We start from the raw sequence: 10925 nt of genomic DNA, 5'->3' as shown, positions 1-10925 counted from the left end.
ATTCATCTCAACCATTTATAATGTCACATCTCCAAGACTCTTTATGGGAGAGATGTGCAGATTCACCCTGGCTGCTCTGCAGGGCAGCAGTCACAGGGCTGTGCTGTGAGTGAGCCTCATCGCTGTGCTCCTGCCAGGTTCTCAGTGCAGTGACACTGGTGACCAATACCACAGCCATGATACACCCCGTAGCAAGATCCAGGTTTGTCTACTAGGGGACTAGGCACTAGCTGTTAGACAATGGCAACAGGCAATCTCCTGTCACGGCTCTAAATGTGGTGTTGATGGTCTTGCACTGCTAGACATGAAAGTCAGTGTCACAAGCTGCTTCAGGACCTGTGGGTTAGGGTGGGCTCTGCACCACTTTTTCCTCCTATCAGAAAACTTCCTTGGCTCTCTTTGGTCACTGTTCTTATCCTCTGGGTCACCCGTTCTTAAATTGTGCCATGTAGCCTGAACTGTTTTCCTTTGAATACCCTGAGACAATGTATGGGGGAGCTGGACACTCCAATTAAAACCAGCTGGAGCACCCAAGTTTTGAGAAATGAGAGTGTGAACTGCTTGGTTATGAGGTTGCTTCCTCTGAATTTGTTGTTTGAGAACAAACTAAATACAGAATTTTTTTTTAATGTATGTTTATTGAAATGAAGTTGCCACAAGATATAATGACAAACCATAGGTGTTTATTAATGATGGAGAATCTCCATAGTTGCATCCAAGCTAACTTTTGACCCTCTCTTAAGTTAAACTGGAACTGTTCTCTGTTCACTTGTTTGCTTTCATTGTCTTGTGCATCTGCTGCATCCCCCTCCTTCTTTTCCCTCATCTCCTGATGAGGGGTAAAGAGGCACCTTTGTTATCTTTACGTCTTACAGACCTTGATTTTTTCAGTTCATGTTATCTGACACTGGGACACCATATGATACAGGTTGTTATTTTTATCTTGCTTTCATCCGTAGAACTTTTAATTAAAATTTCAATTGTATAGTACAACTAGCCCATCCTATCTTGAAGATGATTTTCTCTATTAAATTGTACCATTAACTTGCATGTAACTGTAAAAAGGGAAGGGATTTTTTTAATGTGAATAAACTAGAACAGCTAAATAGCAACCTGGCTTTGATAGGAAATATAATGTGTTCTTCTTAACCTTAAGAATTAGATAGTGTTTTCAATACACAGTTATTTTGCACAGTACTTGAGTAGGCAACATGCACACTGCAGTTTATTTTATAGACAAGCAGGCTGGCACCAGGTCTTTTAAAGTAAATGCATGGTGGCATCTGGACCATGCTCCTAGTCATATGGTTTAGTTTTAGGTACCCCTGTGAGGAGCAAGGGGTTGGACTTGATCCTTATGGGTCCCTTCCAACTCAAGATATTCAATGATTCTGTCATGGCCTTCTGAAGGCACAGTGGTAAAATGCTGCACATTTGATAGCTACAACAATATCTAAATGCATAGCATTCTCATTATATTTGTAGCTGTTTTTATTAAGGCTAGCAAGAGTGGGAAGAAAGCGACTAGCCTGTTCGCTCTCTCATAATTAAGGCACGTTTTAGTGTTGATTCAAGACACAATCCACAAAAGGCCCTAGGCTCAATGCCAGTAGGCAATTTGCTTCTGTTCTGAGAACCTGAATTTACATTACCCTGAAGACACCTGAATTTCCTTGGCACATAATTGCCAGTAACACTTACAGCAAGGATGCCCAGGTCACCTATGCACTGCTGGGATGCGCAAATGAGAGGTTCCTTTGGCTGCCACCAGCTCCTGCAGGACCTGAAGGTGACAGGTTTTCTCAAGGATCACTAACAAAAGCTGGGAAATTATGCCCTTCTGAGGCTTGTAGTCTAGCATCTGACTCCTTGAGACAGAGGCAAGTTAATCTCCTCTCACTGCACTCCCAGGTGTAAACTTAAGCTGCTCACCACTCAGCATGCTGACTATTATGGATCCAGTTTTTATAAGATAATTCTCCTTGTGTGTTGTGCAGGAACTAACCGTAGACCCCTGATGTGGCATGATGACTTCCAATAGGTGCCAGGTCACCTTAAAAGCATTGTCTGAGCTTTGTGACACTTTATTGGTCTAAAGTCTTCAGAACCCAGATTTTCCCTTCCATCAAGTGGTCGTCAATGCAGAGGGAAATAAAGGCATTATGGTCTCCAGTTCTGGCACTTCTAGAGACACTTCTGTTTTCCAGCTTGGAACACCAGGGACCTAGGCTGAATATTTTTTTTTTTATTTTCTGCAGACTGACAGCAGCTCTCAGGTGCAGTTTTGGCACCCAGGGGTTAACTTAAATCTAAGGCCATCATAGCTGCAGCCTTCTCAGTTGATCCTATCTCTGAACCTTTACCCAGGATATAGAGTATGCCTACAGCACACCTAGGCACTGACAACCTTTCTGGCTAGTTATTCTGAACTACAAAATGCTTTACACCAGAGAATCAGCTCAGAGGAACCTTAAAGGACCAAAGGATCTGTAGTTGTGTAACTTTTTGGCAGCTGTCAGAATACAGGCATTCATCTGTGACGATTACTCATCAAAACATTTAGCCTGACGATCTCCAGCAACCAGAGCTCCAGATGTAGCTTGCCAGACATACATGTTGCCAGGAATCCTACTGGCAGGAAAAGCCCAGTGAAAAAAGTGACACAGAAACTAACTAGTTGGTGCTAAGAGAACAACAAAATTAAGAACATCATCAAAAGGAGCAGGTATATAGGGAGACAAATGGGATGAGAAAAACTCAAGGAACAAGGAGAAGCTGTGCACAGCAGGTGCATTTCCATCTGGAGGTGATAGATGGGGACTAATGAAAGGAAAAAAGGAGAGGGATGACTCTTCATACCTTTCTTCAGTTCCTGTAACATTTTGCAGCTAAATTTTGAACCAAAAGAGAATCATGCAGGAGAGCACATATGAACAGCGCAGTGGTAGGCACCAATAGAGACAGCAATAACGAAGGCATTGAAGTATCATCACGATGTGCAAATTCCTACTTAAGTGTGACTTGCCTTGAAGGGGAATGACCATACGTATGATCAGATAGGTTTAAGTGCACTGACAAATCAGCTCAGAACACCCTGGACACGGTATGTATGACCAGATTCACACAACAGGAGCCTGGCTGGGCAGATAACAAGGCTTCCCATCCTGGAGAAGCACACAGGGAAAGAGGTTAGGGAATCTCCCCATGCTGCCAGCAGCAGACTCATGCATGAAAACTCTCTGCATGCAAACCCAAAGCCCAGCTCAAATGTGCTGGTGGGCAGTGCTTAGCCTGTGTTCCCTGTAATAAGCATACGCTGCCTTGCCAGACTACTCATTTTATAGATATGCTCTATGTCACTGACAGAAATCCTCCACTGTAGTCCAGATTCCTTGTAGGACATGTAAATACCCCAATAATAGGAACTGACAACTGAATACAGCATATGCGTTCTTGTAGGTTTAGACAAGTGCCTTTGATATTTGTTCATACTTTGTCATCTCCTGGCTTTTAATCTTCTGGCTTGTACAGTATTTTATCTATTTCATGATATGTAGACACTGATTCAACTGTTACAGACATCTGTCAATTCAGCTGTCTTCTCTTAACAAGAGCTGGTGTTGTTACTCTCCATTAGACAATGAATCAACTACGTTTGGAAGCGACTAAAATTCTGCCTGTTTCATCTGTGCTGCGTTTCTGAAACAGTCCAAAGGACCCTGTGAAAGCAAGCTGCTTAAGGACAAAAAGCCAGAGCTGATTTTGTCAGATTTTAGCAGAACTGGATCTTTTGGTCTGAATTTGAGTGTCTTTGGAGCATCGTTTCTATAGTTTGAAAAATTCCTTTCTGTATGTCTAACAAGCATCCTTTGAGGAAGGCCACTGAAAATGCAGATCTACTCTAGGTTGCAGAATTGCCTGACCAACCACTAGTACTCAGCACAGACAGGTTAAAGCCAGCACCACCCAGCTCTTCAGTGGCGTGGGGAAAGCTTTGCTGTTCTACAAAAAACTTGGACCTCTTCATGTGTCAGTTTACTCTTTGGCTGAAAGACAAAACCTTTTACAGGTTGAAATGATCTTGTTGCTGGATAGTCATCCAAAATAAGGAAAAAAAAAAATCTTAATTGTCAATGACCTGTTGCATCACAGATTACTGAGAACTGAAACTCAAAGCAACCCTGTTGCTGATGGCAACAAGAACTGGGCTTAAATCAGAGGGATTCCTCTTAGCACTAGCAAAAGCTTTGAGTCTGAACCCTCACCTCGAGTCCTGGGGACATGCAGCTCTGAGTCTCTTGATAAGCAATATTTCTCATTTAGAAGGTCAAGCCTGTACAGAAACAAAAGAAAGTAAAATAAACTTCGGAAGAATTAACAAAGCTGAATTAATCATATATTTGTATTAGCAGTGGTGAAAGGCACATTCTGTACTTCTTTGACCTAAACCTTTTACTCAGTTTCACAGCCACAACCATGACACTTGTTTCAGCTATTGCCCGTTTGTGGTCACTACTGTCATTTCAGCTAGCCCTTCTCTCTATTTCACCATCAGTGCTTACATCACCATGATATCCAGGAATTCCTTCAGTCACACAGACATGTTGCTAGCTCATAGGGATGCTCAGCCCTACCCCACTTGTTTCAAGAGACTTACAGGGAATTCACAGAGCCCTGATGCTCTGCTCAGCAGCTTCAGCTCAAGTTATTTCTTTCCCTCCAAAGCCACCTCCATATTAGCTCATCACAACGTCTGCAGGTGGTCTACAACTTGCAGGAGTCTTGAAGTCCTTGCTCTGTTTCTGTTATCATCTCTGTTCTACTCTGCCTCCATTTCAGCATGAGCTTCAAGCAGTTACGTAGATGATTCTGGATAGAAAGGTTATGCAAATAGAATGACGCTTTAGCTGCCCTTCTCCTTCTTCAATAGTATTTCATATTCTTCCCTTAGGTGGAGGTTATATTCTTTTTTGTCTCTGTTTACAAACACCAGCAAGGAGCAAAAAGCCCTTATTCCTTTAAGGAAATCACATTGAAAATGGTTAAAAAGTACTAGGTAACCACTTTCTTACTCTCTGTTGAGTCCTAATACCTTGTTTCCAAATGCCTGCCAGATAATGGCCAGTGTCATCAGATAATTTCATTGAATTAGATCCAGTTCCCCCAGTATATGATGCTACTTGCTGTGGCCCTGTGAACACTCAGTATGTCAAATGCAAATTTTAAATTGTTCCTCAAAACTAAGCTGTCCTGCTGGGTTACCAAACAGTGCTATCAATGAAAGTCTGTTAAGAAATGACACTTTTATCTTGAGAAATAGCAGGTTTTTTGTCAACCAAGGATATAGGGGTAGTTGCAGTTCAGATGACAGCCATGTTGATCCTTTTACATGGCACATACTATCAAATTTCAGTATGTATAAACACCAACTGATTTTCTGAGGCAGAACATAAGTCCCTTAGGAGCTTTACAGTCAGTGACTCAATTTTGCATAAAGAATGTAACAGGTGCAAATAGTTGGCATAAAGCACATCTGAATATTTCTAAAGACAGGTCAATAGTTTTGGAAAAGGACATGAAATGGAATAGTTCTCACCAAACAAGCTGTCTGTTTCCAGAATCAATATTGGTATGCACAACAGAAGTAAAAACACTTCCATATTGCCCTGCAGAAATGTCTATCCCATGTCTTTTCAAAGGGTAAAGAAATATACTGCAGGATTTTCTAGTTTTTACCTCTTCCAACACTGATACATTTTTCTGGTAATTTCTGTGTTGTGTGGACCTAGGACTGAAACTGGAATCACTTCTGCCATGCAAACCCTTCCATAGCCAGAGAACAGTGACGTGATCACAGTGAATCCAATGTGCATTTAAACTTTGTACTCTGTGGTTCTCTAGTTTGTGGCACTTCTCGTGGAAATAAGCTCTGTTTATCTAATTAAAGTTAGAATTATTTATTTTGCATTTCTTCTACCGGCAACTTATTTGCAGTTGAAGACAAAAAGTGCAGGAAAGAATAAGTGTAATCTAAAAAGTTTGACTGAAAAATTTGTGTAAGATACTGCTCGTTCAAAACTGCTAATCCATGGAGTCACCACAGCTGTTCCATAAAAATCTTGGGTTTGGTTTCTAACAGAAATACTGCAGCAAGCCACAAAGTCATACAGAGGTTGTACAGGGCAAAAGTCAATGACTTCAGCTAACAAAGTATCTCCTGACCAAACTGATACTCCAGCCTGACCATAAGTCTGTCTTAATCAAGTACGGTCTTCTATAATTTGCTGGGAAAACTTATGCATTTGACACTGTGTAAAAGCCTTGCTGAAAATGGGCCTGATTTATATAAATCTTTGGTCACAGTGCCATTACCGTTCTGCAATGAATTCTGCATGGAGGTTGAAGTGGAAACTGGGACCAGAGCAAATGTCAGCCCTCCACTGCTTTGTGTCTCCAGGTAGCACGGAGTAGCTTTGAGATGAATGGAGAACACAGAGCTCTTGAGGAAGTCAAAGCTGAGCCCAAAGTATGAGACCAAGCCCCTTGCTGCTCCCACACGGCTCTATAAAGCGCCTGAGGAGGGGGCGAGGGCTCCCTTGGAGAGCTGATGGGAAGGGACCCAGCACCTCTCCAGCATCTGTGTCGCCGTGTCAGTGGTGTTTAGCTGATAGACCCCAGTAATTTCTGTTCATCACGGCTCTTCCCGAGCCACATGTGTTGACTGCTCCCAAGCAGGGGTTGAACATCCTCACAGGGACCTTAAAATGCCACTGGATGTAGTATAATTTAGGATGTATTTTTCTGGCTCCCATGACATCAGAACCCTTCTGCTGTTGTATATAATTATAAAACTGTCCCTCTGACTTCTTGTTGCTGAAAATACATGGGCTGTTTTGTTTTCAAAAAAACAACATGTTCTTTCCCTCTTGTTTTTCTATTTTTGGCAGATTCTACCATGAAAACTGTGGTGATTACTACAGCTGAAAGCTCGAGTAAGACTTGAGATTACACCCTCTAGCATGCAGCTTTAGAAAGTTACCTAGCCTTTAACCTCCCTTCCAGGATTAACACTGGGGTTTTTTTCTTTTCATTTATATAGTACTCCTAAGAAGAAGATGAAGCACACTAGTTATTTGTAACTGGTGCTAAGATCTTACTAGCCTTAACCATGGGGCAAACTATCCCAGCAGAGGGGGATGCACAGCAGCAGAAAGGGAGTAGGCACTGAAATACACCATGCAGAAGCCTGAGTAATGGGCAAAAAATGGGAGTGTAACCCTATGACCATATTTAGTTTCCACATGTGAATCTTGGCTGGCTGAAACCTACTCCAAATGCCAGTGAAGCCTGAGAAGCTGGAAATCTTTTGCTCTGTGCATACAAGCAGAATCATGACTCACACAGAAGAGAAACAGTTTTCTTCTGCAAGAGGAACATTTTTCCTTATTGACCAGGGAGACACCCGAAAATAACTTTGCTTTCTGAGTGATTCTGTCAATTCACAGTAACGTTGTAGAGGTATGAAAACCAAAGAAGCATTTACAGCTCCAGGAATTTGCTAGTAAGAAGTAGAAATCCCTATTTAAAGCCAGCCAGCCAAATTTACTTTATATGTTAACTGCTTGAAGACAATGCATTAAACTGAGGGCAACTTGGACTTTTCAATAAATTCCAAACATCAAAGAAATGAAATGAAGGACCAAATAATATTAATGCAAGATATTTAAACTGCCATGCAATTTAATCTCTTTGAGTAGGGAACTCAGTGTACAATCTCATTTGCACTGGGCTTTATTTCTGATGCAATATATTTTCAGCATCAAAAGTGAAGAAGCATTAAAATTCTGTGAAAGATAGATAGAGCGCTCCCGACTGCAGGAAAAGGATGTTTTCTGGTAAAGGAAGGACAGTTTGGAGAATTCCAGATTATTGGAGTTTGTTTCCACCGAAATTGTTGGAATTTTCCAAGTTACCTCAATGGAAACCGAAGTGAGCCAAGGAAAAGCGCCCCCCCCCCCCGGAACATAATTTAAAGGTATTAGTAATCAGAGCAAGGCAAACAGGACTTGTTTTAATGCTTTTTTTCTCTCCTGATTTGCACCAGTGACCCTCTTGTTCTAACGTTTATGAATGACATCGATCCAAACCAGCTGAAAATCAGGCCCTTGCCCACCAAGACGAGCTCGCCCAGCCCCACGCGTGTCCCACCGCGGTCCCCGTGCGGCCACCTCGCCCCGCGGCACCTCGCCCACGGGAGCAGCCGCAGGCAGCGGTTCAGGAGCACGGCAAAGCCTTCCCCGGAAAATACCTCTTTGTTTTTCCTTTAAATCCATGACAACACGTGAGACGCAAAATTTTTTATTATTATTTATTTATTTATTTATTTATTTATTTTTAACGAGGGGGAATTTCGGCGGGGGACACGCCCGGCGGCGGCCGCATGGCCGTGCCGAGGCTGCCACCTCCCGGCGACCGGCCCCTGCGGCGCTGGGAACGGCGATAAAACGCTGCTTCGGAGCTCGACAAAGAAATTCATGTGATCCTGCTTAAGCTCACAACTTATTTCTCAAAACACCCCAGTGCACATCTGGCGGCAGGGCCCTGCTGTGCTCCCTCGGACTCACAGGGGGGTTAAGGATGCGTTTAGAAGTACGCATCAGCTTGCGAGATGTCTGGGATAAAAACGCTTCAGTGACCGGAGGCAATATTCTAATACGAGAAGTCAATTCTAAGTGTGAGAAATCCACATAAATAAATAAATAAATAAATAAATAAATAAATAAATAAAGAAAGAAAGAAAGAAAGAAAGAAAGAAAGAAAGAAAGAAAGAAAGAAAGAAAGAAAGAAAGAAAGAAAGAAAGAAAGAAAGAAAGAAAGAAAGAAAGAAAGAAATACAGTCTATTGACTGTAACATACCAGCTCCAGGACCCAAGTTTGTAAAAGCATGTTAGTGAAGTTACTTCCACTTACATCTCACCTGGTAAAACAGAAGTTTGTCGACCGCTTTACCAGTGGAAACATACCCTCTGCTCTCATTCTGATGGGATTGTTTCAAAAAGTCATCTGTTACTGTAAGTGTGGAGGGAAAGTAATTGAATAAAACACTCCCTTGAGGACAGCAAAAATGGATCCAGCAATGCAAACTGTGGTTTGACTGAAATCAGTACCAGGCTTTTCACACCAGGGAAGTGCAGTCAAAAAGAGAACAGAGAAGACACGAAATTAGACAAGCAGACCACCCACCTGCTAATCATTGACAGCAGAGGGATCAAGCCAGAGCAAGCTTGAAAAGACACAGTTTTTTCTTCTCTGCCCAACTTCCCTGGAAATTTTGGCTGGGGTTGAGCTGAGCCAGAGGCTCCCGAAACACCAGGTAGTGCTGTAGTAGTGGCAATGCACCAGGTGAACCCATTTTAGCCCTGTGCTGTGCTTACCAGCGCAGCACAAAGCAGCCACTGCCATCCCTGTGAGTCCTATGGAGTAGATAAAATGCATTGTCCAAGGGAGGTGATAGTTCCACCCGTAACCACTATTTTTTTGCAAGAATATGTGATTCTTTAAGGAAATAAAGAGTGTTTTGAGAAGCCCAGCCCTCTATGTCAGAAGCAGCGGTGCTGCCAGCCGGCAAGGTTAGGCACTCTCACATTTGCTCAAGTTTTAGAGGAGTAACAGACAGGATAACAGTGAGCTAGAGTTGTTGCTGGTTAACATCTGGCTGTTCCGTGCTTCTTCCAATATCACAAAACAGCCCTAGGCCTCCAGTGAACTCACTGGCTGCATTAAATCCAGCAGGCAGATCCTCTGTTTTCAGAGCCACGCTAGGCATCAGGAGCAGATTGGTGACTCTGGCACAATGTCTATTAATAAATAAAAGCATCAGGCTTTGCATTTGAATAAGCTCTTTTCTTTGGAGATCTCAAAGTAATTTCTAAAGAAGGGCAAACATTATTATCTCCATTATGGAGCTAGGTTATATGACAAGCTCACAGTCAGGGACTGGGCGAGATCTTGGCTCTACAATAAGCAACAGCTGCTTTCCTTGGTAAAGTGCCACACACCAGCAGTCCCAAAAGTTGTCAGGTCCTGGCCAAGCACACAAAGCCCCTTAGCCAGATGGGCAAGAGTAAGCGCTGGAAAGCTGGTCCCATTACCCAGGCGGTTCCTGAGGAAACTAAAACTTCACAGAAGTCTGGAACTTATCCAGAACTGCAAACAAGCAGCGATAGTTTTTAACATGACCTGCCTTTTAGTTAGTTTCTCTTGCTTCCCATGCTCAGTTCTCAAATAGTCCTCACCTTTCCTTAGGCAGGGATCCAAACTGACCTGCTGTAGGGTAGAAATACTCTTTTTTTTATTTCAAAATGTCCTGTTGGGGAAAATTTTGAACCTGTTTCCATTTTGTGGGCTTGCTACAGGCTTTTGGATACTTCTACAGCTCTTGGAAAGATGGCATCCTGGCAGAAAGACTACCCTGCAGGTAGCCTGCTTCACGTGCAAGCTTTGTATGAAAACACCATATAGAAACATCATAGCCGATGTTTTAGGTATTTGTCACTTTATATGCTAAAGGGAGAACTTACCACAGTCATTTCTGATTCTTAGTCAAGATGTCAAGCCAGCATCTTTTCCAGATCCCTTTGCAAAATAGAAATAAAATGTATTTCCAGTTAACAGTTCATTGGATTACTTTGACACATAGACATTAACTTGGCCTTTTAGCTAGTGAGCCAGGGCAATGCAAACTAGGGTTTGCAAACCACAGCACAGGGTAATATGCAACTTTACATGAGCCGTTCTGTGCATTCATTAGCAAAGAGAAGAAAGCGGCTTCCCAGCACAGGGGCGGTTCAGAAGTTACACAAGCACAACACAAACATGTAAACACAATGAAAGCAGGCTCCTGCCGTTGGATACTGGCATTTGTT

This window comes from Falco peregrinus, chromosome 6 (genome assembly GCF_023634155.1).
Source record: "Falco peregrinus isolate bFalPer1 chromosome 6, bFalPer1.pri, whole genome shotgun sequence".
In the NCBI taxonomy this organism is placed as follows: domain Eukaryota; kingdom Metazoa; phylum Chordata; class Aves; order Falconiformes; family Falconidae; genus Falco; species Falco peregrinus.
Note: the sequence above shows the minus strand (reverse complement) of the source record.